We start from the raw sequence: 26,928 nt of genomic DNA, 5'->3' as shown, positions 1-26,928 counted from the left end.
AGATAGTTTTTTTCAAAATGCTTGGATTTTTTGCCACATATCATATTTAGACTTAGTTTTACCTTGCAAAGAAATATTCAAGTCATTTTGATTTGACATGATATCACACAGAAATGCTGTATTCCTATAGAAATCTTCTTTCAGTAATTCACTTTGTTGATTCTGTTCTTCATAAAACTTAACTATCTGTTCTTGCAGAGATAAAATTTTGGCTAACACCTGTCCCTTCAATAGCCAACAGACTTTAGAACGATATGGCAAATCCATACTGAATACCTCATGATTCAACTTTAGCATGTTATGAAACTGATGATGCTGTGTCGCATTTGCACAGATATAGTTAACAATGCTTGTTGCAAAGTGTCATTTAAAATAGTTGCTTTAGCACAGAGATTTTGCTGATGCCAAGATACAATGAAAAGAAATGAGAGCATCTGGATCTGTTAATATTTTATTTAATCTGTTCAATAAACCCTTCATGTTTTGCTCTCATAGAAAGTGCACCGTCTGTACATACACTCACTAAATTTATCAAATGCAGTCCAACTTCAGGACATTTACCTTGACAGTTGTTGAAGATACCTATTCCCTGTGTTCTGTTCCCGAGGGTGCACAAAGCATTTAACTCCTCAAAGCAAAGAAAATCTATTATGACCTGAGTGAAGTATAAAACCTGCGCCAAGTCAGTAGTATCATTTGATTCATCTAAAGTGATTGAGTAATATAGATTTTCCTTTTGAAGTATTGCATGAAGTTGTTCTGTTAAGTTGAAAGCTAATTCATGCTGCCGTTCAGTTACGGTTCTCCTTGAAAGAGGTAGTTGTTTGTACTTTGACACATTATCGAGGTCTAAGCATCCTACAACTTCAACAATGCATTCTTTCACAATTTTTCCATCACTGAATGGCTTCCCTTTTTCCTGAGTATATAAGCTACTTTATAAGTTGCTTCAGTGGTATTATTTCCAGGTCTTATTGTTGCTTGAAAGAATTGTCATTGCCTTTGCTTTTCATCTTTTAATTTCTGCAGTACAACCTTTCATGCCTCTCCCTCTAATTTAAAATATTCATCGTCCTTATGAATGTTTTAATGCTGATGAGCATTGAATTTCCTTAATATTGATACTGCAGTATCACAAAGCAAGCAAATCATCTTATCTTTAGCAGAAACAAGATAATATTGCAATTCCCAATCTCATTAAAAAAATTTGTTTTCTTCGTTCAGCATTTTCTTGGTCTTCTTTGCCATGATGCGCTGTTAGACAGAATTAAAAAATACTGTTGAGCTGAGCAACTATTCACAAATTCCACTTCAAACAGAAACACAATGCACCACTGTCAAAAGCTGATAACAGAGTGATGTACTAGACCCCCATAAACTCTTGCCAGCCAGCCTGGTGCAGTAGTGGTGCCCATCAGGCAGGGAAAGTTAGAACTAAATCATGAGCATAGCAGCCATTAATTTAGCCCTTACGGCTTATTAATGTTCTAATTGTGTAGGTCAATCTGGGAGGATTATTTGCTTGAAATTTATTTTATTCTTTGGTATTTTAAATATATTCATTTTCAAAATAAAATAAAAATATAAAAGATAAACAAATATGTATTAATGAAAATAAAAGGATTTGTTCTGTAAAATTTGGATTCGGTCAAAAGGCCACACACTTAAGGACCTAGAAGGCCACATGTGGCCTCAAGGGAGTAGCTTCCCCAACCCTGGCCTCGGGACTTCCAAGTCAAAGGCACTCATTGTGCCTCCAGTAGTTTGTATCTTTTCATTGGGAAATGGGTTCTATCATTTTTTATTTTTAATTACTTTGTAAATTATAAATTTAATAATAGAACATTTAATAATGCCCTACTATTTTTGTTAATTATAATTTCTTTAGGCGTTATGCTATAATTATGAGTGGTGAAGGCAATGAAGTAGATCTTACCAGCCAGAATTATCAAAAACAGTAAAAAATCAATAGATGACTCAATGAAAAGGTGTATTTATCAAAATAGTCAACAAATGTTTGAATATGAATTCTGATGAATGCTAAATAGGTTTAAAGTTTAACTCATGTGATTTCCAATACTTTTTTTAAACATTATTTCTCATATTTCTGGTGGTTCAAATATAAAAAATCTAGAATACACATGTAACATTTTACCACCACCTTGTTTGTTGTTGTCTTCTCTTTCTGCTGACATTAAATTGTCCTATCACTATTGGAAGAGTTTTATCTATGCCAATATTTATATAACTTCAAGTATTATCTTGAAAAAATAAAGCTACTTTTAAAAATCATAGGATTTTTCTCTCTTCTCTAGTGTCTTGATTTAAAAGTAAATGCTGAAATTAGCATGCATACACAAGAAAATACACAAAGCAATAAGAGGTAGATTAATTGATTTTCTCAAAGTGCAAACACCCATATGTTCACTATCTAACTTGGGGCTTAGTATTTTCATTTTCAAAATAAAATTGTATTGTAGATTTAAGTAATTATTAAATTCTCTTCTATCTGTGTGTTTCATGGTTCTGTGAAGTATGACAGATTTAGTTTTTCTTCATTTCTTTTTTTAACAGTGATTTTTAAAATAAATGTTTTTATTGAAGTATAAAATTCAGAAAACTTTTTAAATCATTTCAGTACAGCTTGCTATATTATCCCAAAGTCAATGCACTTTGTAAGCACCATTTAGGTAAGAAAAAACAAAACAAATAATAAATACTGCAGAATCCTCCTATTTCTATTCCAAGTTACTATTCAGCATCCTTCTCAAATATGTGTATTATGCTGACTGCTTATGCCAAAAGTTAATTTTTCCTGTTTTTGAATACTTTATAAATAGAATTGCCAAGTATTTGAATTTTTTGTTCCTGGCTTGTCATGCCACCATTTGTTGTTTGAGATTCACATGTATTGTCACAGTAAAAGTATTTCATTCATTCTGTGCTGTATAAAATCTAGTATCATATTATATGAATATACTGCCATTTCATTCTTCATTCTTCTGTTGATGAATATTTGAGTTATTCCTAGTGTTTAGCTATTATGAATAATGTTCCTAAAGATAATCTTGTACTTTTAGACTTTTAGTATAAATATGCTCTCAGCTGTGTTAATTATACACCTAGGAGTGAAATTGCTATCATAAATTGTTCATGGTTGATAGTGACAATTTTCAGACATCACTGGAGTGATTTCCTCTCCTGCTTTCAGTGTATACAATCTCTAGTTGTTCCACAGCCTGGCCAACCTTTCATATTGTCAGTTTTAAAAACTTTATATGTTTAGTATGTCTTTTATCCTTTTTATTACTGGGTTTGTTTAGCTAACATTATGTGTAAGATTTCTTTCCATTTTCATTCAAGTGTAAGATTGATCTACAATTTTCCTTTCTTCAGTCTTTTTGAAGATTTTGTGTTAAGATTTCACTGGCCTCATGAACAATTGGGAAAGTGTTGCATTTTCTATTCTCTGAAAGAGGGGAGAAGTAAATATTTTGAAGAAGTAAATGCTAAAGCAATCTGGACCAAAAGCTTTCTTCATGGAAGATTTTAATTAGGGATTTAATTTATTTAATGATACTGGACTATTAAGATTTTACATTTCTTTATTAGTTTTAGTAAATTATCCTTTTCTAGGAATTTATCCATTTCATCTAATTTTTAAAGTGTATTGAAAAAATCATATTAATATATTTTGCTAACACTTGTACTATCATCCCCCATTTTATTTTCAGAGGTTGGTAAATGTGCTTTCTAACTCATTTCTTTAGTCTCGCCACTGAACTAATTTTTTGATCATATAGATCTGTTACTGAATGTTTGGTACTTGTCCCCAAGGCCAAATTAGTGAGAACAAAGAACAAGGACAAGTGGTTTTAGGAAAAGGAAAGAGAAGTTTACTAACTTGCCAGCAAATAAGGAGGACAATGGACCAGCATCTCTAATACTACCATCCTGTCTTTAAGCAGAAAAGCAGGGTTTTTAAAAGGGTCGGGGGTCTTCGTGGTTGGGCTCAGGTCTATGTGACCAATGTCACATATCATGGCTTTGAGCTATTGTTGTTTAACTGTAATTGGTGCTTTTGGTAAACCTTATCTTCCCAGTGGCAATGATCTCCTGACCCTTGCCCAGACAATTCTGTTGAGCCGTCTCCTGTGGTTTAAGATACTAGGAAACAAATTGCAAAGAACATTTTTCTGCCCCTTTGATTACTGGCCTCCGGCAGGAATGCAGGTTTCAGTTCCCAAAAAGGGTGGGTTTTCTTTTAAAAAGATAATTTGTAAAACATTTCATTGCCCTTTTTCAGACCTTTATTTCTGTTACAGATCCTCTCTCTGGTATATTTATTTTCCATTTCATTAGTGTCTGATTTTATTTTTATTATTTCATCTACTTTGTTTAATTGTGGTTTTCTTGAGGTGAATGTTTATATTATTGACTTTCAACACTTTCTGCTTTTTTAATGCATAATGACCTTATATTTTTATGTATTAAATGCCTATAATGGTTTAAATCTCTAATCATTAGCTACATGACATGTATTTTAACATATTTTCATTGTTATTCATTAAAATATTTTCTGAATTTTCCTGTGATTTCTTCCTTCTCCACAGTTATTTAGAAATATGTTGTTTCATTTTCAAATATTTTGAAACTTATAGCTATCTGTTACTGTGTTCAAGTTAATTTCTACTATGATCAGGTAACATGCGTTTCCAATGTACACTATGCTTCAAGTTCTTTGCAATTTAAGACCTGCTAAATGGTGTAGCATAGGATTCATTTTGTTATCTCTTTCATGTACACTTGAAATTAATTTATATTCTGTAACAGCTGGATGCACGAAATACATGTTTTCTAATATACTTATTCTTCTACATTTTAATTTTGTCTGCTGGTCTTATCAGTTCCTGAGAGAATTGTCTTAAATTATCTCACTAATAATTCATATATCTCTATTCCTCCTTACATATCTGTCCTCATGGATTTTAAACTTGGAGACTATATAATAATATACATGCAAATTTGGAATTGTTCTATATTCCTGGCAGAATAGCAACTTTATCATTTTTATAATATGTATCTTTTTTTTTTTTTTAATATCTTTTTAAAAAGTCTCCGGTCATGTATGTCCCTTAATGTTTACGTTGCCTGGCATTTTGATTAGTGCTTCATGGTTTGTTTTTTTCTCATCCTTTTGCTTTCTATCCTTCTTTATCCCTGTATTTAAGGTATGTTTCTAATGAACATCATATAAATGTCCTTCAATATAACAATATTTGCCTTTAATTGCAATATTTAATCTGTTCATATTTAATATAATCACTGCAATTTTTTTTGTCTAAATCTGCTTTCTTGCACTTTGTTCTCTATTTCTTTGGCTTTTCTGACTTTTGAATTTCATGAAAAATATATTTAATTAAATTATTTTCTGTTAGCTTGTTCATTTTTAAATTATTTTATTGGTCCAATAGAGATTGCAACATGAATCTCAATTTATTTGTGTTTAATCTGCCACTTTCATGCCAATGCAAGGACCTTAGAATACTTAATTCTGAGTGTTCCCCTTTAGCCTTTTGTGTCAAGATACTGTTTTTTTGTCATGACCATTATTCAAATTTATCCATATTTATATATTTTCCTTTTTATTCTATTTGTTTTTAGAGGTCAGCCTAATCTGTCAGAGCCAGAAATAGGCATAATTTTCATTCAGCTGAAATTAGATTGCAAGTTATCTTACTTTTTGTCAGCATGACACCACACAAAACATTTGTTATCCCTGAACAAAATCCCAGTATACTATGTTTCTTCAGAGATAACTTTTTGCATTGATACTGTATTTTTCTTGATAATTACAGATCCTGTAATAACATTACAAGATCCAGGGCCTTTTAAACCTGGGCCATGCCACAAGCATGCTTTATATATCCTAGGTGGAATGTGTGGGCTACTTGTTTTTCCTGAGGCAGGCTAGAAAACACATTTAAAGGAATATTTCTATATACAAATAGAATGTGGGTTCCTTTTGGATATCATCAATCTTTTTTCAAATAATTTTATTTTTGCTTTGGAAAAGATCTAAATAGCTTTCAAAAAGGAAAGACTGATCAAATATCAGATTCCTTCTGTAGACCTAACTCTCTTTTTCTGTTCTTACTGCTTTCCTACATAATCCGTTTACTCCCAACAAACTCGATAGGGCCAGCATGTTTGAAATGTGCTTTTATTCCCCATGTCCATGCCTTTGTTTATACAGTTGACACTTGAACAGTGTAAGGATTAGGGGTGCCAACCCCCCCCATAAAAATCTGCATATAACCTTTGATTTCCCCAAAACTTAACTATTAATAACCTACTGTTGTCCAGAAGCCTTACTGATAACATAAAAAAATTGATGAATACATATTTTGTATAGTATATGTATTTATATACTGTATTCTTAAAGTAAGCTGGAGAAAAACATTTTATTAAGAAAATCATAAGGAAGAGAAACTATATTTACATTCATTAAATGAAAATGGATCATCGTAAAGGTCTTCATCCTTGCCTTCCTTCTGAGGAGGAGGAGGAGGAGGAGGAAGAGAAAGGAGGGGTTAATCTTGCTGTCTCAGGGATGGCAGAGGCAGAAGAAAATTCTCATATGTTGGATGTGCATAATTCAAACCCATACTGCTGTTCAAGGGTCAACTGTAATAGTCTTCCTGGAATATATTCCATTTCTAAAGTTGTTCATTAAAATCGTATACACAGATAAGAATAAGCTTAAATGACACAACCTCTATGATAGCTGTGTTATGATCATTTAAGCCCGCTCTGAAAGAAAATCACTTATAATTCTATGTAATACACTTAAACTGCCTTAGCATAATGTTTCACTTTACAGTTATTTTGTATCTATTTTACACATTATGGTAATCTCTTTGAAGACAGAAACCTGATCCTAAATAGTTTGCATTTCCCACCACTTGAGAGTTTTGCATATGGTAGCTATTCATTTGTAATAAAGTAAAATTATAAGAGTTAGAAAGATATTTAAAATTAGGTGCTGCAAATGGTATGATTATATTGATTACTTTTATTTTGTACAGCTAACAGATTTCAGGAATCTTTTGTAAAGATTAAAGAAAATAATTCTACAACATAATACAAATAAAATGATTTTAAGGATAGAAATACAAACAACATAAATATTGTACCCATTAACTTTTTCATTCCAGCAGTTTCATGAAAATATTATGAGATTAACTCTCACTATAATTTGTTCACAATTTGAAAAGCCATCTTTCTTTTTCTGGTTGGTTTGTTTTTTGTTATTATTTCTCAATTTTCCCCACTCACATCAATCAGTTGAAAAGGTGATAACTAAAAGCTTCACTGGAAATGCCTACGCCTTAACAATATTCTACTGAAAGAACTTATCTGAGGCTGTAAAATCAGTGTGACATTTTACAAGAATAATAATTTAAAGCTTCAAGCTGTTATCTTGGAACGTTTACAGTATGCATCAGAGGGTAGAAATAAGCAAGTCTCTACAACATTTTGGCTTGACAATCATTTATTTTTCAATGACAACCCATTTTATTTTTAATAGTACTTATTTTTGTAAACAGAACAATCAATCCTATCAAGGACATACACCGAGTACAGAAAAACTGTCCCTACAAAGCCAGCAAAACAGCATGCATGTCAGGCAAGCAAGTCATTTTTCTACTGACATGATAATGGGTGATGGAGTCTTGCTAAATATCACAGATCTTACTTGATTTTTTTTTTTTTTTACAAGTTTTCCCACCTGTCAATACTCAGTCAGCATGGTATTTGCTTAAACGTGTGTGTTTTCTCTGTAACTTGTAGTGGAACCAGTTATAAAAATTCAGCAGTCAGAATTTTGCTGACAATTTTCCCACTGAAACACAGTGTAGAAGGAAACCCAGCTTGCTCTGCCCCAGGTGCATTTGCTCTGTCATGCGAGCATAGCGTAATATATGATTGTCAGTTAAGGAAGCGAATAGAATTCAGAGATACCCAGGGGGAAGAAATGTTGACCATGCAAGTTATACTAGTTTTATAGTTACATTTTTAGCTATGGCTATTATTAACTGAAGGAGAGACGAACAGATTGGGGAGTCATTGAAATACTGAAATATAGATTGATCCATGGCATAAATAATATAGTGGTTCATTAAAAAATGAGACCCTATGCTATAAGTAGCTTTAGGTAGGCTTAAGAAAATATTTGTTCCACTAGGTAATCTGGAAATCTTTAAAAAATTCCTGGCCGGGCGCGGTGGCTCACGCCTGTAATCCTAGCACTCTGGGAGGCCGAGGTGGGCGGATCCTTTGAGCTCAGGAGTTCGAGGCCAGCCTGAGCAAGAGCGAGACCCCATCTCTACTAAAAATAGAAAGAAATTATACAGACAGCTAAATATATATATAGAAAAAATTAGCCGGGCATGGTGGCACATGCCTGTAGTCCCAGCTACTCGGGAGGCTGAGGCAGGAGGATCGCTTGAGCTCAGGAGTTTGAGGTTGCTGTGAGCTAGGCTGATGCCACGGCACTCACTCTAGCCTGGGCAAAAGAGTGAGACTCTGTCTTAAAAAAAAAAAAAAAAAAAAAAAAAAAATTCCTTTATTGGGTAAGTAGTCCCATTTATGTTTATTATTATGATCAATATATTTGACCTCAGTTTACACACAGACACACACCCTTTCATTATATCATCTTTCTTTCTCTTTTGGTATTAAATAAGTGTGTATTGTTTAATACACAATGTAATACCGTTAATCTCCTCCTTTTAAAATATTGTCTATTTATTTCCATGAAGAATAATAATGAAATAAACTGTAATTTCTTCTTTCCTTTCCCCTTCTTTTTTAGAATTAAGTTTATAGAAATAGCATTTAATTTCAATTAACATTTATAAGGCATCTATTTAAAGCATATACTTTAATGAGTTTTGAGAACTATATACCTATTGAAGCCAGGATCACATTTTAGTTACCCCAGATAGAGCCCTTGTGTCCTTTTGCAGTCCGTCCTTCTCTATGCCCCAGGCAACCACTGATCGGCTGAGCTGTTTTGTGTCACTGTAGATTCTAAATTTCATATAAAGTAGATAATACAGTGTTTACTTTTTACCTGTCTTCTTTTTACCTAGTATAAATAATTTGAGATTCCTCTATATGCTTGTATGTATCAGTCATTCTTGGCTTTTATTGCTGAGTATTCCATTGTATTTTGGTTTTGTTTATCCAATCACCTGCCAATGAACTTTGGGGTTGTTTCTAATTTTTGATTATTCTGAATCAAACTGCTATGAACTTTCATGTATAAGTTTTCTTGTAGACCTATATTTTTCCCCTTCAGTAACATATGACCTGGGTCATATGCTAAGTATATGTTGAGATGTTTATTGAAATGCCAAATACTTTTCCAGCAAGGTATGAGTGTTCCAGTTTCTCCGTATCTTGACCAGAATTTAATATTGTGTATGTGTTTCTGTGTGTAACTTTTAGATATTCTAATGGGTTTGCAGTGCTATCTCATTTTAGTTTTAATGTGTGTTTCCCCAGTGACTAATGATGCTGTGTGTCTTTTCATGTGTTTATCTGCCATATGTATGTTTCCTTTTGTGAAAATCTATTCAAATCTTTTGCTTATTTTTGTTGGGTTGTTTGTCATCTTCTTAGTAAGTAGTAAGAGTTCTTTATATATTTTAGATGAAAATCCATTATCAGACATGCATTGTGAATATTTCTTCCCAGTTGGGCTTGCATTTTTATTTTCTTAAGTATTTCAAAGACAAACTGTTTTAAAAATTGGTAAAATCAAAATTGTATTTTTTTCTGTTATAGTTTGTGCCTTAGATTTCCTATCTAAGAAATCTTTCCCAAGCCAAGTTCCCTATCAGCCTGCTTTTATTTACTTTTCAGAGTCCTTTGGTTGTTGCTTTTTGAATTTTGTCTGGAATTTTTAGTGGTAATTTTCATAGAGGTAGGCTAAGTGGCCTTTCTCCATCTTGGGTGCTTATCTTCCAATGGTATTTTTGAGACACCAGGAACAACTGAGAAAGAAATCTACTTAGATAAAGGCAATCTCTGCCCTCACTTCATTGAGGTCATCTTATTTGAAAGCATAGAATTTAAAGATGTTCTGGAAATATCTGAAAATAATTTGAGCATATAGGAAGCAGCCCATAATAAAGGTACCAATTTGGACTTATTTTAGTAAAGTCTCCCTTTATATTGTTGCCTGGTAATACGTGACACCTACAAAAAGCTTATTTACTTCTGTGGTCACAATAGTAGTATAAAATTCTATAGTCCAGTCTAGTTTACATGTTATATTTGTTAAAGTATTCTTTCTCTTATATTGTCCAGTAATGAAATCATAACTTCTTATGCCAAATATTAGCAGGGGCTGAGGGGAATATGGGTAATGTGTCTTCCATTTAGGATAGCATTCCAGCACCAGGGATCACTGCATGTTCTAAACCAATTTGTTTAAGGAAGGCAATGGCAGGACTCACCTCTTCCAATAGGACATTGGTGCCATTTAGATTGAAACTCAAGAGTGTTCATGAGTCTTCCTCATTCCAGGGCTCCTCAGAGACTTTTACTTCTAAAACAGAAGGATATCATGTCAAGTGGATACCATTCCTAAATGAGTCTATTCCATTTTCCAAGAGCATCAGTCTATAAAGACTGTATCTCTTGATCATCATTTTTGATTTTTTTATCATCATTTTTGATGTGAGAGGTATGGATTTTATAAGAATGTATTTCTAAGAAGGCAAACATTTGTAACTTGCTCCACTTTGTGTGTGTGTGTGTGTGTGAGAGAGAGAGAGAGAGAGAGAGAGAAAGAGGCTTTCACCATTATGGCACACAGTGGAAGGACTATAAGGATAACAATGCCAGCTGGAGAAGTTTTCCAGTGCATCACTCTGTCCATTACACAAAATGTTCACACATTTCTAGAAAGCAAATTGTTGATCTCAGCCCGAACTAGCTTTGAAGCAGCGGCAAGTGTATTAAATCTTTCCAAATGTGTTTCAAATGTCAAGATGAAAAACGAGCCCTTTAAGTTTTATTTATTATTTGGAGGTTTAAGGAAGTATACCACAGTACTATTTTTATTTTAAGTCACTTTTAAATGGGAATCCTATATGTGATAGTAACATAATTTCCAAATGATGACATTTGATTAAATTCCTACTGAAAGTTTTAGGGACTAGGAAAATACATAACAATACAGATCTCTTATAATACTTTTCTTGATTATTAAAAATAATGAAGCTACTCTCTCTTGATCATGCATCTCATGAATAATACCTCTTTTCTTCCTTGATGAAGATCAGTGTAATAACCCAGCCTGGCAGTCATGTGTTGTACAATCTCTAGTTTTGATTTTTATCTTCACAAGTGAAAAAAGATAGTTTGTTTCTTATATGGCAGAGCTCCACAAATGCCAAAATGTAGTTGACTTTATATAGTTATATATACATAAAATATATTCCTTTTCAGCCATGATTAATATATCAATATTATTCCAATTAAATCAATATTTCATATACCTATGATGGCAAGAAATTCTAAACCAGTGATATTTAAAGAGATTCTAAAACACATTAACACTTTTCTGCTAAGTTTTCACTTTTAAAGTGGCCAAATTTTTAATGTCTCACATTATCTGCTTTGCAGTGCTGTAGGGAATGTATCTCACAAAATCACATGCTTTTTATACACTGCATCATTGTTTGCCGTGCTTTCTCTTTATCTAGCCCATGTCATAAGGGAAAGAACATTATCTGGAATGATCCTGAAATGATCTGTTTCCTGCCCTTCCTCTTCTAAAATCCCACAGAGCAGACAGACTACAGATCAGAGGGCTACACTGGTGACTTATACACAAAATCAATTTAAAAATAATATGCACAATCTTGTCTAGAGAATAGGAAAAGAAAGTAGCATGATGGAAAAACCTAAAAAGAGTGATATGAGAATGATACCTTCCCAATCAGTCTCATGTGTAAATATAGAAGCAAAAAATCCTCAACAAAATAACCAGCATAATCTAGCAACATATTAATCAGATCACAATTAATTTGGTTTTATTATAGGAAAGTAAAATTGGTATGTTTGACATTAGAAAATCAATTATTATGATTCATTAAACTAAGAGAGAAACAGAATATTACCAGATAAGGAAAAGAATTTGACTAAATTCAACATCATTCATTAAAAAAAAAAAAACAACTCTTGAAAACTACTATTAAATAGGAATCTTAAGGGTGATAAAATACTCTCTCTTTGTTTTGGGGAAAAAAAATCACTGTTTGCTTCCAGGAAGATGTAGTTTCTGACTATAGGAGCTGGCATCTCATAATTAATGGGCCGTGGGGTGGGGAGCAGATTGCGGATGTGTAGCATTGAAATAGCTGAATTTTTGGTCTTCTCTCACAACTCCTGCTTTCAAAGAGGAGCAGGGGCCGTTGACTAAAAGCTTAAAACAGTGTTTCTCAGTCAGTGTACACTGGAATCACCTGTTGGAGTTGTCAAACATTGCTACATGCCATTTTCTGAATGTCCGATTCGGTAGGTCTGGAGTGAAGCCTGAGTATTTTCATTTCTAGCAAGTTCCCAGGCGATGTTGATGCTGCTGTTGGGGTACCTAACTTTTAGATCCACTGGCCTAGAGCAACACCTGTGATGTTTGGTGCAGAGAGACAAGGCAATGGCCGTGGTAACTACTTTTACGTGCCCCCACACAAAAGCTACTAGAAAGACTAGAATAGAAAGTAAAATGGGGCTTTAAAATTCTAGTCTTTGTGACACTTTTGATTCAGTCCTGTTTTCTTTAGTTGAGATTCCGAGAAAACAGAGCTTGGGATAAAAGCTTCTTGGCTAATATTTTGTTGGGGAACAGAATCCTAGGGATGGAATAGAAGAGTGATCCAGGGCAAGAAAAAGAGAAAACACAAGGGAGTGTGTTATTAAGCATGATATCCAGGACAATTGATTGCTTAATCACATGAGGCTGTTTTCAGTCTACATCTCAGTGCTATCCATAAGGGGAAGAATAGAGAAAAATGTGTCTGCCCACTTCTGTATCCCACTGTAAGTGAACTCCCTCACATACATTGTTTTTACATGCACAAGTAGCAAGAATGTCCTGCAGTTACTCAGTAAATTGTGGCCTCAGAAAAGTCCTGGGGTAATGGGGGAGAAGCACATGGTGGAGCCTTTAGGAGGGACCATAGGCTTATGTCCACCTGAAGGCAACTGGAATCACACAGCAGCTGGGATAAAACAAGGCCACAATATCAGGTGAGAACAAGACAATTTGAAGTTAGCGTAAGAAGTATGTATCCTGCATGATGCTTTGCACTGCTTAGACCTGCATTATAGTTGATTTTCCATTATAGCTGGCACCCACCATACAGCCACTTAAGGTGTTGATTGATTGGCATAATTCAAAAAAATTATTTTCTTTTAATAGTAGCCTCCATCCTGTCAAAACAAGATGCCCACACTTTTCATCCAAGGGAGGAGATACACATGTTCCCTTTAAGATGGCCCGGTGCAGTCTTCAAAAAGATTTAATACAGGTGATTTAGTGAAACAAGATACAGTCCCTGCTGCTACAGCTGGTCCTGAATACACAGATGACATTTCTTATTTCATTTCCTATTTGCAGATTTCCCTCACTCTCGGTCAGTGTGTTGGCTGGCCTGGAGTACGACATCTACCTACCCTAGTCAGTTACAGTGAATCCCTTGGGTTACTGCCACTTTTGAGTAATAGCAAACTTAGAGCATGATAGTAATCAGCACCAACTTATGTGGAAACCAATCCTGGAGTTCATTCCTTCTATCAGTTGGGCATAAGGAAACACTCATTAGCTATAGCTATGGACTTAGGTAGAGGCTTCAGAGCAATGAAGGTAAGGTGATATGGAATTCCAGGAAGCCTGTTCATGTAATTTACTCATGCCTTCTGGACTTGCTTAAACATGTTCCTGGATGGATGGAGTGGATTGTTACCTGACCTTGGATGTGGGAGTTCTAGTAATACATAGCTCATTATGGGCACCTCTGATAACATTATCATTTGGTATCCTATGGCCAGGTGCTCTGTCTCTAGTAAATTCACTGGAACACCTAAAGGTATTTTTCAAACAAAATAGTTTCCTGCTATAGATGGCATGGATTTGCTTCAGGACTTTATAAGCCTAAACTGTGTTCCACTGCTGGGATTTGCTAGAAATTTCACATAGCTGCCTTACTCTCCACGGCACTACTGACTCTTACGTCTTAAATCCTGGGAAGCTTGATCCATAGCTTTCTCTTACTCTAGGCCCCACTTGAAATTGGCAGCCTTCTGAGTCATAAAAGTCCTTTTGCCATAGCTCTGAAAACCAGTCGGAGTTTTCTTCCACCTGCTAAATAAATTTATTCCAGTTATATATTTGGGAACATGGAAATGATAAGGAGTTCCTGTGAAAGTGTTGAATATTCTGTAAAATAAAATTTGATTTATCACCCAAATTTAATAAATCCCTTATCTCTTTATAAACAGCAGTCCCCAACCTTTTTGGCACCAGGGACTGGTGTCATGGAAGATGATTTTTCCACAGTTGTGGGTGGGGAGGCTGGGGAGTGGGGGCCAAGCTCAGGCGGTGAGGCAGGTGATGGGGAGTGGCTGTAAATATAGAGGAAGCTTCGCTGGCTTGCCTGCTGCTCACCTCCTGCTGTGTGGCCCCTAGTTCCTAAGTTTCACAAAAGACAATTTTTCTACAGACACGGGGGCCTGGGGCAGGGTTGGGGGGCACACAGAGTTCTGTGGCCTGGTCCCTAACAGGCTGTGGACCAAAACCAGTCTGGCCTAGGGGTTGGAGACTGCAGCTTTTGTAGGGATATGATGACATTTCAGGTCTGCTAGTATCAGTGCAGTGTCAACTCAATTCCTCTATCATTCCTCAAAAAGCCTGCATATAACACTTCCTCCAGCACGTGTAGTTACATAGCTCATTTTAGAAAGAATCAGAATCAGCTTTTCTTGCCTCCTTTGTTGCTTAAAAAAGAACAATCTTGAAATCAGAAGGCCATGGGTTCCCTAACTCTTTATAGTTTGACCAGTATAAGAAATGATGTTATGAGGCTTCCAACCAGAGGTTACCTTAAATCCTCTAGTCCCATTCTACCCACCATCTGTGTAGTGCCAAGTAGAATGATCACCTAGTCAATGAATACAATCAGCAAACATAATCAATTCTTGTTTTAAGTCAATAAATTTGGGTATATTTTGTTATGCAGTAATACATGCCTGATACAATCTGTCTTGTTTTGATTGTTACATGTTAAAATCTCCTTTTAATAGTATGTACCTATATTTCTACTGTAGATTTTGGTTTATAAAGTTGGTTGCTGTGTTAATAGTTGTACTGTATATTCATAACTATTTCTTTTCTTCATTGTGAATATTGCTTTCAGCAACATAAAGTATCTTTTGTCAAATTTCATGCTTTTTGAAATGAATTTTACTTTGACATCTTACACATAGTATAGAGTTAAGTTTGTGAGCTAAATTAAAAATCTTTTTCTTTCAATATGTGTTAACTCATATTTTTGAAAGGGCTCATTTAAAGTTTTGTTATTTTATCTAACAATTTGGTGCATTATCTTTTATTTCCTATATCTCCACATCTTTCTCTATGTGATGTTTTCTTTGCTCTTTTGTGTTTTAAATTTCCTTCGGTATTTAGGAGGCTTGCAGTTTTAATACCCTTAACTCACTCTTTCCTTATTTATCTCTTAATTTTCTTGTCAGTTTTTAATAGTATCCTTTGACTCCACTTTACTCCTATATGATAAGCAATGGACTATTTACCTACTGTCTTCTTTCCTTTTTTCTTTCCTCACGTTTATTATTTAGCTGTATCACTTTACCGGAACTCTACTGGGAACCTTGTAATAAATCATTCTCCCATCCTTATCCTTACCTTTATTTCAGTCTTAGGTCTCTGATTAAACACTACAATGCTCACTCTAAGTCTTTCTGCCAAAGTTCCTTCGATCCTCTCTTGGTTGAGTGAAGTTCATTCTCTGGGAAATGCTTCAAAAAAGACTCATGAGAACAGGATTTCTTGAGTTCTTGCTTCCTTAAACATTTTTTATATAATGCATTTTTTGTGTTTTTATATATTAATAAAATGTACATATTTTGGGGTTACCTGTGATATTTTGATACATTTATATAATGTTTAGTGATCAAATCAGTGTAATTGGAGTATCATCCATCATTTCAAATATTTAACTTTTCTTTGGGTTGGGGCTGTTCCAGTTCCTCTCATCTAGCTATTATGGAACATACAATAAATTACTGTTAACTATAACTTCCTTACTGTACTGTCAAATACTAGATTTTATTTCTTCTAGTCTAATGGGTACTGTATTTTTGTACCCATTAACCAGCTTCTCTTTATCCCTACCTCCTACACTTCCCAGCCTCTGATAACAACCATTCTACTCTCTACCCCCATGACATCCACTTTTTTAGCTCCCACCTTTTTAAGGACAGCTGAGCTGGTGATAAAATTCTTGGTTCACAATTTATATCTTTCAATTTCTGGATAATGATGTTCAACTGTTGCCTTGCTTTATATATTGCTCTGAGAAGTCTGGTGTGAACCTAATTCTCTTGATCTTGTAAGTTTTGTGTAGACCTGCTGAAGCTCAGAAGTATTTTTCTTTAAAATAATGTGCATATGGCATAAATCTGTCTAAGGTAATGTCTTGAAATTGACCATTCCTGGTCAAATTTCCAAGGTATCTGATAAGCACTTTCAATATGCAGAAGAAGTGTGCTTTAAGTTCCATAAGGTTATCTTACACTGTATTTTTAAATACTAATTTTTATTGTTTAGGTTTTCTTTTTCATAAACTCCAATTATGCATATGTTGGATATTTTTAGCCTATTCTCCATTTTGATCACTGTTTCTCTGATTGCCTTTACTACTAGACTTATTTCATTTTTATTCTTTTAATCCTGCTGTAGTCAACACTTATTAAAAAAAATTTATTCCAGTCCGGGCGCGGTGGCTCACGCCTGTAATCCTAGCACTCTGGGAGGCCGAGGCAGGTGGATCGCTCAAGGTCAGGAGTTCGAGACCAGCCTGAGCAAGAGAGAGAGACCCCTTCTCTACTAAAAATAGAAAGAAATTATCTGGCCAACTAAAATATACATAGAAAAAATTAGCCGGGCATGGTGGTGCATGCCTGTAGTCCCAGCTCTTGGGAGGCTGAGGTGGTAGGATCGCTTAAGCCCAGGAGTTTGAGGTTGCTGTGAGCTAGGCTGACGCCACAGCACTCACTCTAGCCCGGGCAACAAAGTGAGACTGTGCCTCAAAAAAAAAAAAAAAAAATTATTCCTTGGGTACTTTTGCAATTTAGTCTTTATTTTGGGGGTGATTATGGTTTTTTTATTTCATTTATTTTAAGTTCAATCAACTTTTATTTCACTTTTTTCTTTTTTGGACCATTTTTGTTCTTAGATTTTAAATTTATGATTCAAGATCTCCCCCTGCCCCATATTTAGAGATATATATGCACACATACATATAAAAAAGCTTAGAGACAGAGATTGAGTATCCTTAATCCAAAATCTAAATGCTCCAAAATCCAAAATTTTTTGAGTGCTAATATGATACTCCAAGGAAATCGTCATTGAAGCATTTTGGATTTTGGATTTTCAGTTTAGAGATGTTCAATTGGTAAGTGTAATGCATATATTCCACAATCTGAAACAAACAAACAAAAAAACCTAAAACATTTATGGTCCCAATTATTTCAGATAAGGGTATTCAGCCTTTGTGTATGTATCTTTTATTTAAAAATCCTAGAAAATAGGAGTGAAATGTTTTTATTGTAATTAAAAAATTGGAAGCAGATTATCTCCCTCTGTATTTTACATTGTCTTTATTACAACACCAGTAACCCCAAATATCACCTATATTTTAAAAATTTTCTGTTAAATTTTATTAATTTAAATGTTTAAAGTTAATGTGTTATATTTAAAATTTTCAATAATTGAGAAAGATCTTTATGGAGAATATTCCAATACCTACCACGTAGTTCTAAACATTTTCCTAATAAACTTTCTTTAACACATATCTATCCATTTTTCTATCCATCTAGCAATGTATCTTTTTTATTTGGTGGATTAAATGACATTCAGTTTCCTTCCTTCCTTCCTTCCTTCCTTTCTCTTATTCTTTTTTTGTTTGGTTTACATACTGTATTGTGAATCCTTTGAGGGCAGTGACTATGTTTATTTATAGTTTTTATCTATAAGACAGTCTTAGTAGGATCCTAGTATAAGCTTACTGAATGATTAAGTATTCTTTTTGAAGAAATGTTAATTAACTCTTTAAATACTAATAGGTAATATAACCTACTAAAAATCTTAAGCTTTAGCATCAGAAAGATGTGATTTTAAATCTTTACAACTTTGGTCAAGGCACTTGAATTCTCTGTGCCTATTTTCTCCTGTGTACTACCCTGTAAGACTGCTGTACAGAATAAGTCCTATATGTGAAGTTCTTAGCACAGCTTATTGCTTATAGTAGTTAATAGGAATCAGCTGTTCATTTTACTTATATTAACAGAATTTAATTTTGCCTTCTTAGTTAACATTAGGTTCAAGTTTGGAGTCATGAAAAGGGGGAGGATTTCAGTATAGCCTATTGGGTAGAATATTATGGATTATTAGGCAACACAAGTTGAGATAAAAATTATCACATGAGGAGTCTTTATTTGTAAATCAAATTTGTCTACATTTTTCTCAGTACCTATTCTGTTTGTTTCATTTCTCTGGTTATACATGGATCTGTCCTGCTGAAGGATGAGGACTCTTGTAAATCAGAGACTCACTACTCACTTAATAACTAGGAAATATTTGAGCAATTAAGGTTGATTTCTCTTGGATGTACTGTTAGATTCTTTCTGGCACCCCACCAATAGCTAGTTTCGTTTCTTTTTTTTTCCCCACACATAATATGTCCTGAACTATAGCTGCTAATGCTTGGCTTGGTGGATTCTAGAAAATGCCATCGGCTTACAAATTTTAAGCTATAAGGTATATATAATTGAGTATTATCAATATCACCCTCTCTCTCAAACTGGAATTTTACTTTGAAGGAAAAGAACAATGTATACAGAGGGTTTTTAACTCAGTTTTCCATATTGTTGGAACATGATAAGACAACACAAAATTGGCATTAAAAATTTAGTAAGAACTATGCAACAGATAACAGTAACCCCCAATGTGTGTAACTTAATTCTAAAACTAATATTTCTTGCACTTAAATTAACTGTTCTATTTGATGTGAATGAGAGTATTAGTAACAATGCAATTTTCAAGCCAGGAGAGGAACAACATTCAGACTGACAGCTCTCCAAAGGACCCTAAAACTAATGGGCTGTCTCTCGACATCTAAATCCTGATAATCCCAGAGGATGATAAAGGTACAATGAGTAGATGAATTGAATGGGGGAAGTAAAGTAAGATAGATAGTGTAACGTTGAATTAACACATTGTTTCAGGTGGTATAAAACATTCCAAACCCAATAGTCAACCATGTTGGTAACAGAGCACTGTATGTGATATTCCTATATTGCAGGAGAAAATAATATTTAAAGGACAGAGTAGGTTTATTTTCTATTCCTGGAAAATTACAAAATATTTCTGTCACCTTATGAAAACTTTATTAAAATAAAATTATCAAAGGTAGCTTAAAATTACTATATTTGGAGTGGTAAAGAGTCAGGACTATTTTCATTTGGGCCCCTAACAAACATGATCTGTTTCTATTACAACACTCATCATCCTGGATGATTTACTCACATTATATCTAATATATAATGTATATATTATTGTATATATAATATATATATTATTACCCTTTAAAATCCTGAGGTCAGGTTTTCTTTCTAATTATTCTCTTAATCTCTGTTTCTAACACTGAACAGGCAATATTAAGTGAATGTACAAATTAAATGCATGAATGGATGAATTAACGAATAAACATTTGTCCATATTGCTAGTCTTTTTTAATTTCTGCCTCTGTAATTCCAAGTCTAGGTCTTCCTGCTTTCCTCATTCTACATTTGCATTTAAAATGAATATAAATCTGATACCTGTATTATTTCATTCATTTTGGTTGTCTCAAAACCTTGCATGACATTTCAGTCCCTAATGGGTAATTATTTCTTTGGGATAGTGGAAGAAAAGCAAAACTTACTTGTTTTTGCATACATTTTGCTCATGTATCAGAATATATAAAAGAATGCTTCTCAAATTTGCATTTTCTTTAACTGGAGCTATTTGCAACCTCAACATTTACTGTACTACAAATGAAAAGGGAAAAATTTCCCGCCAATAAAAATGTCTGCTTAAGTAATTTAAAATGGAAATAGGGCGTAAATTACATTTCTTTAAGGAAATTAAAAAGTGGGTCTTTTCTGTCACTAGGGAAAATAAATTCTAAGTAGCACATGTAATGGAACCATTTAACTGTGTACATTAGTGTGCTTTGGCCATTGAACAAGAAATGAATGGATGTGCACTCTTTCAATTCCTGCCAAATGCTGTTGACCTGAATCCAGGATTTATTGGAAGATACGGGCCACGGGGGTCAATCCAATTTGGTCTTATAATTCCTGTATTAGGTGAAGTCTCTCTCAGACAGATAGGCTGAAATTTTTTGTCACTGGTGCTTCTGAATACCATTCCAAGAATAGTTTTCTGCTTAGCACAGAGCCCGGGACTGATTCAGTGGCAGATAATGGAGAAATGAGAATGTGTTTTCCACCATTTTGTTGTTGTTGTTGTTTTGTTTTGTTTTCCAAGTGTTGGAAGGTATTTCAGTTATTTCAACTTGTATTTAGTCATTTCCCCTGGATTCTGGGAGCAGAATTCTTTTGACAATCTTAAATTTCAGCATGTTAAAGGTGGTGTGTAACTTGTGTGTGTGTATGTGTTTTTAGCTTTGGGAAGTTGAAAATAACTAACATCATTGATGGCTATTTGTTATTTTTAATCCCAGATCCACGTTTCAGAAAGTATGTCAGAGATATGAAAGTGAAATTATGGGGAGGTAAGAGGATAAAAAGAGGGTTGCTACAATACACAACAGGAGAAAGATGATGAGGGTGTGAGCTAAAGCAATATCAGCAGGATGGAAAAGTATGGCTGTAAAACTGGTTAGATTGGACAGTCTTTTCAAACAATTTGGGATAAAGATAAAAGTTGAAGATTGTCTCTAATTTTTTGCCTCAGAGAGATGTGAAGGCAAGTGATACCATTAATTGAAAAGGGGAAAGTAAGTAAAGGAAGAATGGGGAATTTTGTAGTACCTAAGAAAAAAGAGTTTGGTTTGGGGAAAGTCAAGGTTGCCATACTTAGGGATTCTTTTGGAGGAAGATAACTTTGGGAGGTTGAAAATATGAAATTAGAGCTCAGAAAGAGTTCTTGGCTGTAGCAATGAGTTGTATGTAGACTAAGGAAAAAAGAAAGCTCTAATCTAAATGTTTTACATATATTACTCTATTTTCTCCTCATAAGTATTTTCTGTGGAAGGTATTAATATTGTCCATTTTAAGTGAAAAAACTCTAGCACAGAGATGTTGAATATCTTTTCCTAAGAATACCTTTAATACATGGTAGCTATATTAGTCTGCTCAGGCTTCTGTAACAAAATTCCATAGACTGGCTTAAAGAACAAAAATTTATTTTCTCACAGTTCTAGAGCTTGGAAGTCCAAAATTGGGGTGCCACCATGGTCAGACTCTGGTGAGGGTTCCTTTCCTAGCTTGTGGATAGACACCTTCTCATTGTGCTCACATGACCTTTCCTGAGTGCCAATGTATGGGAGGAGAGAGGTATCTCCTTTTCTTCCATTTCTTATAAGGCCACTAACCCTATTGGATTAGGACCCATCCTGATGACCTCATTTAACCTTAATTACTTCCTAAAAGCCCTGTCTCCATGTGCACTCACACTGAGGATTAGGGCTTCAACATATGAATTTGGTGGGATGCAATTCAGTCCATAGGAGTGTGCCTGAGATTTGAAACCAGATAGATGGCAGAAGCCATACCTTTTACTGTTAAGCTTGTGATGCGAGCCAGTAACCAACATCCTGTGAATGTGGAAAGAACACATGGATCACATGGAACAGCACAGGTGAAGGATGATGGTACTGAAAGGGATAAACCTTAAATTGGGAATACAAAAATTTATAATGCATAGTTTGTCCTCAGGAGTATCACAGAAATATAATACACTTAGACACATGCACACATTCAAATATATCATCAAAAGAAAGTTATATTTCATTGCAGTATTTCTACTGAAAACTACAGAGTGATTCCAGGTACAAATCACTATCAATGACACCTGAATCCTTGTGTTTTGATTCTGCAGGCATGCTTTTATTCTTTGGGGGGAGTGAAGTGTGTTGCAGTTATTAGAATCACTTATCAACTTTTACACACAAAAAGTGGGTCTGTGAGAAACTCATCCGTCTGTAGAGCAAAGGGACAAAACACTCCTTAAAAAGACACGTGATTTACATAGAATTACATACACATGTACACACTAAATGTTTATACTTTTTCAGGTACTTTTTAGAAGATACCTTTAAATGCTTCAAATTACTTCAAATAGTTCATTGACGTGAAACATGTAACGGCAGTGTAATAATGAGAAATGCAGATTTTAGAAATAGCATGCATTTTACTACTGGAGTTCAAGAAGGATATTTTCCATGAAAAAAATAAGGATGATTTAATCCTAAGAGAGAAAAAAATCATCTCGCAATGTTCATCCCTCATCTTTTGTTAGTTGTATTTTGCTTGTGCTCAATGTGCAATCCAAATGTCATATTTGTGGCTTAAATAATTCATTTACATTTGACTCTAAATCACTCTGTTATGTGACCTCCTGTTTAGATTTCAGAAAAACAGTTATTAGACTAGTCCAAGCCTCAGGGTAGTTTTGTAGATAGGTTTCAAAAATCATTAATCTGTCAAAAATTCTTACAGGTCTGTGACATGTTTTGACCTTGTTTACAGTTATCCATGTCACCCCACCCACTGTGTCCTTGGCCTCATGTTTTTCTACTGACATCTATGTTTTTAGGATAAGAGGATGTATGCAAACTTTCACCAAATAATTGAGGTGCAAAACATCACCAAGAATATCAGAAACAGGGAGAATGAATAATAAGCAAATAGCTATTTATTGAGCAATTAATATTTTATAGTCATCTTTATGTGGCTTTCCATTTGCATCTCATACCCCAGTGACTTTGGTAATGTACCTCAGGGTGGTGGTTAAGGGCGCTGACTTTCCTATCAGAAATAAGCAGGTTTGAATCTCAATTTTTTTTTACTTACTAGCTATATAGTCCTAGGAAGATTTTTTTAGCCTTTCAACATCTTATTTTCATCTTGTATAAAACTGAAAATGAAAATATTACCTACTCCAGTATGGTTGTGGCTGGAATGAAATGAGTGTGCGATGGTTAGCATTTTTTCTAGTGAAAAATAATCAACAAACGATTGTGGTAGTGTTTGTTGGAAATGTTGAGACGTGTCCAAAGCCACACAGCACGTAAAAATTAGTCTTGATTCAGAGTAAGTTTTGCTAAAACTTAACTGCTTTTCCTCATGAGATATTTGTTACTCAGTATAATAAATGTTTCAGATTTGTTCTCTGCTGTTTACTAGGCCCAAGGCTGATTTTATTGGAGTGAACTTGCAATTCAGAGTATATTTTCATGCTTGTGATTTGTATAAGGTTAACTGGTAAGGGCTGGTATAAAATAGACGGGGAGAAAGTGAAACAACTAGAGGTTTGGGTCATAAAGGGAGAGGCTTGCTGCCCTGTGACAAATGCCTAAGATAGACATCTCTGCCCCAGGGAATCACAGCCATATACAACACTCCACCTCCACCTTGCCTGTTTCTCGCTCCTGTTTTCTTGCACCTGTCAACATTTTGCCTACCATTTTTCTACCCTAGCAGGGAGCAAATAGGTTTCTACTCTTCCAATTTTTGTATTGTTTACCTAGTTGTATAAATGTTAGTCTTAGGGAAATGTATCTAGAAAGAATATTAATGAAGATCAATGAATAATATACTTAAAAATGTAAACATGTTAAAAAATAAAAGAATTTTCCTGGATTAAAATATGGATATATGCATGTGTATGTAGTTATTACATATAACAAAGCAAGGGGAACATATATAGCAATACAAAGTTCATACTTACTACATGTTTATACCATGATTCATTTTCCTTATGTATGTGAGTGTGTAATTATATATTACTTGAAAATTCCACATAACTCTTTAAATTCTTAATCAATTTTATTTGTTTTAACCATATAATGTTATAGATGAGTACTTTATATGTCTAGAGAATACATTTTAATTATTCACTTTTATTTTCTTTAAAGATAAAATATGAAAAATGCAAGATTTTCTATGTTGTTTAATAGCTTATTGAGCTATTAAGCAGCATAGACTATCTATTTCATTTTACACTATCCATCTATTAGCTATTTACCTGTGTGCTATTATCATTTAGTCTGTCATCTTGTGTATATTAGATATGAATGTGAAACTGAAGAAGTTAAGATTTAATGATCTTGAATTTGACTAGCTAGAAAGAGAATTAACAGGACATACACTTAGCATCAACAAGAAATTTAGGTGTAGCTGGAGAGGAAACAGGGTCACCTGAGATCATAAGACTGCCAAAATTGCAGAAATGACCAGGTTAGATGAAATAAATGACTAAATATCGTACTGAAAAATGAGCTCCCCTGGCTTATTCTTCATTATATGGTAAAATTGTTTTCTGTACTATGAAAAATAGTTTTCTTGTTATGATGGCTTTCTTATAAACAAAGATATTGGAAAAGAACAATGAAATGACTGTTGGTTCTGAATTTAAGAGTTTATGAAAAAACAACCTTCTAATCTCAGAGAAGATGCAACAGGGAGTTATGAAGTAATCTTTGTCTGAAGGTGATCTTGATGAGTTTCATCATCCCCCCACTTCTCAACACAATTCTGAAAAGATGTGATGACACAAGTTCATTTATTCTTGTACCACGCAAAAGCTTACTTGTTTTTACTTTCTTTAAAATCGGAAAGTAAGCATTTATAGGTTCTCCCAAGTGTACCACTGAAGAGATGCTTAGAATAAAACAGGTATCTTTGCTTGCATACCTGTTACTTTTATTTCATGTGTGTGTCTATAAATAGTGTATCAAGGAGATGATTGAATTGGATGGATACTACATACATTTATTTAAATTTTCTTGATAGAAAAAGAAATATAGAGTATGATAGATGAAGCCTGATTTATCACCAACTTTTTTCTGGGTTTGCACAGTATATTTCTCTGAGATTTTTTTCCCCCTTAATTGTAATCCTGTATATTGGCCAAGTTTACAGTGAAATTGAGCCTCTACCGGGCTAGTCACATCAACATTTACTTGTTATTTTAGTTAAGCACCAATGGAAGTATCTATCACTCAAAAGATCCATTCTTACGTTCATCAGAAAAGAGTTAATTACTATATCCCATTTTTCTAGTTAAAGAACTAAACCCGTCTGTAGTGGCAAACAGTAAGTAACTCTGTTCACTGGAACTTCTGCCTGGGGTGAGTGTGTGTGTGTGAGAGAGAGAAATATACAATCTGTATGAAGTAGACATGATCCCTAGGCATAATTCCAAATTTCAGAGACTGAGGTTATATGTATAGATGTATATTGGAAGAGCTACCCAAGTAATGCTATGTTTATATGATGTGCAGATGAGGAAAAAGAGAGGTGAGTGAAGAGAAAATTGTATGTTCAATCAGAATGGGATATTTAGTGAAGGCTCCAAAGAGAAGGAAGCATTATGGGAGTATCTTACATTTTCTGCACTAGCTAAATTTCAGGGAAAGTTATGAGGCAAAGGATTTAGCTTTTATATGATGACACTTTCAAATCTGTTTTACCTGGGCAAGGTATTTGTCTTTTTGCCTTCTCTCTCTCTGCAGGTGAATGTTATCAGAAATAGTTGAAACTACCTATTACACAGCACTTCATGCTTCATTGGGTGATAAAATAGAAAAGTTACATTATCGAACTCATCTATCTTTTTTGAAAATTACTCTACCAAACCTTCTTTCTTGTACTTTTCCATTAAAAAAATCATAATGACACCATGAACCTTTGCTTTAACTGGAGAGATCAGTTATGATGAACCAGACAAACTATGGGATGAAATGTCATGTTAGCATTTGTTTTTTTTTTTTTTTTTTTTTGAGACAGAGTCTCACTCTGTTGCCCAGGCTAGAGTGAGTGCCGTGGCGTCAGCCTAGCTCACAGCAACCTCAAACTCCTGAGCTCAAGCGATCCCGTGTCTCAGCCTCCCGAGTAGCTGGGACTACAGGCATGCGCCACCATGCCCGGCTAATTTTTTCTATATATATTTTTAGCTGTCCATATAATTTCTTTCTATTTTTAGTAGAGGTGGGGTCTCGCTCTTGCTCAGGCTGGTCTCGAACTCCTGAGCTCAAAGGATCCGCCCACCTCGGCCTCCCAGAGTGCTAGGATTACAGGCGTGAGCCACCGTGCCCGGCCATGTTAGCATTTGTTTTCACCTTTATTCCTGAAATAACTATTGATCTTTTGCCATGTTCACATGGTTGAATAAGAAAAATAAGAAATGGCTTCTAACATTCAGAAGACCATTTAAAAAGGTTTATAAATGATACAAAGGCAAATAAAATAATTGAGGCTAAAGAGGTGAGAGTAAGGAGAACTCGTCTCTCACTGGGAAGTGAGTGTGGGGAGAGTCAA

Source organism: Eulemur rufifrons, chromosome 17 (assembly GCF_041146395.1).
Source record: "Eulemur rufifrons isolate Redbay chromosome 17, OSU_ERuf_1, whole genome shotgun sequence".
In the NCBI taxonomy this organism is placed as follows: domain Eukaryota; kingdom Metazoa; phylum Chordata; class Mammalia; order Primates; family Lemuridae; genus Eulemur; species Eulemur rufifrons.
This window is presented reverse-complemented; position numbering follows the sequence as displayed.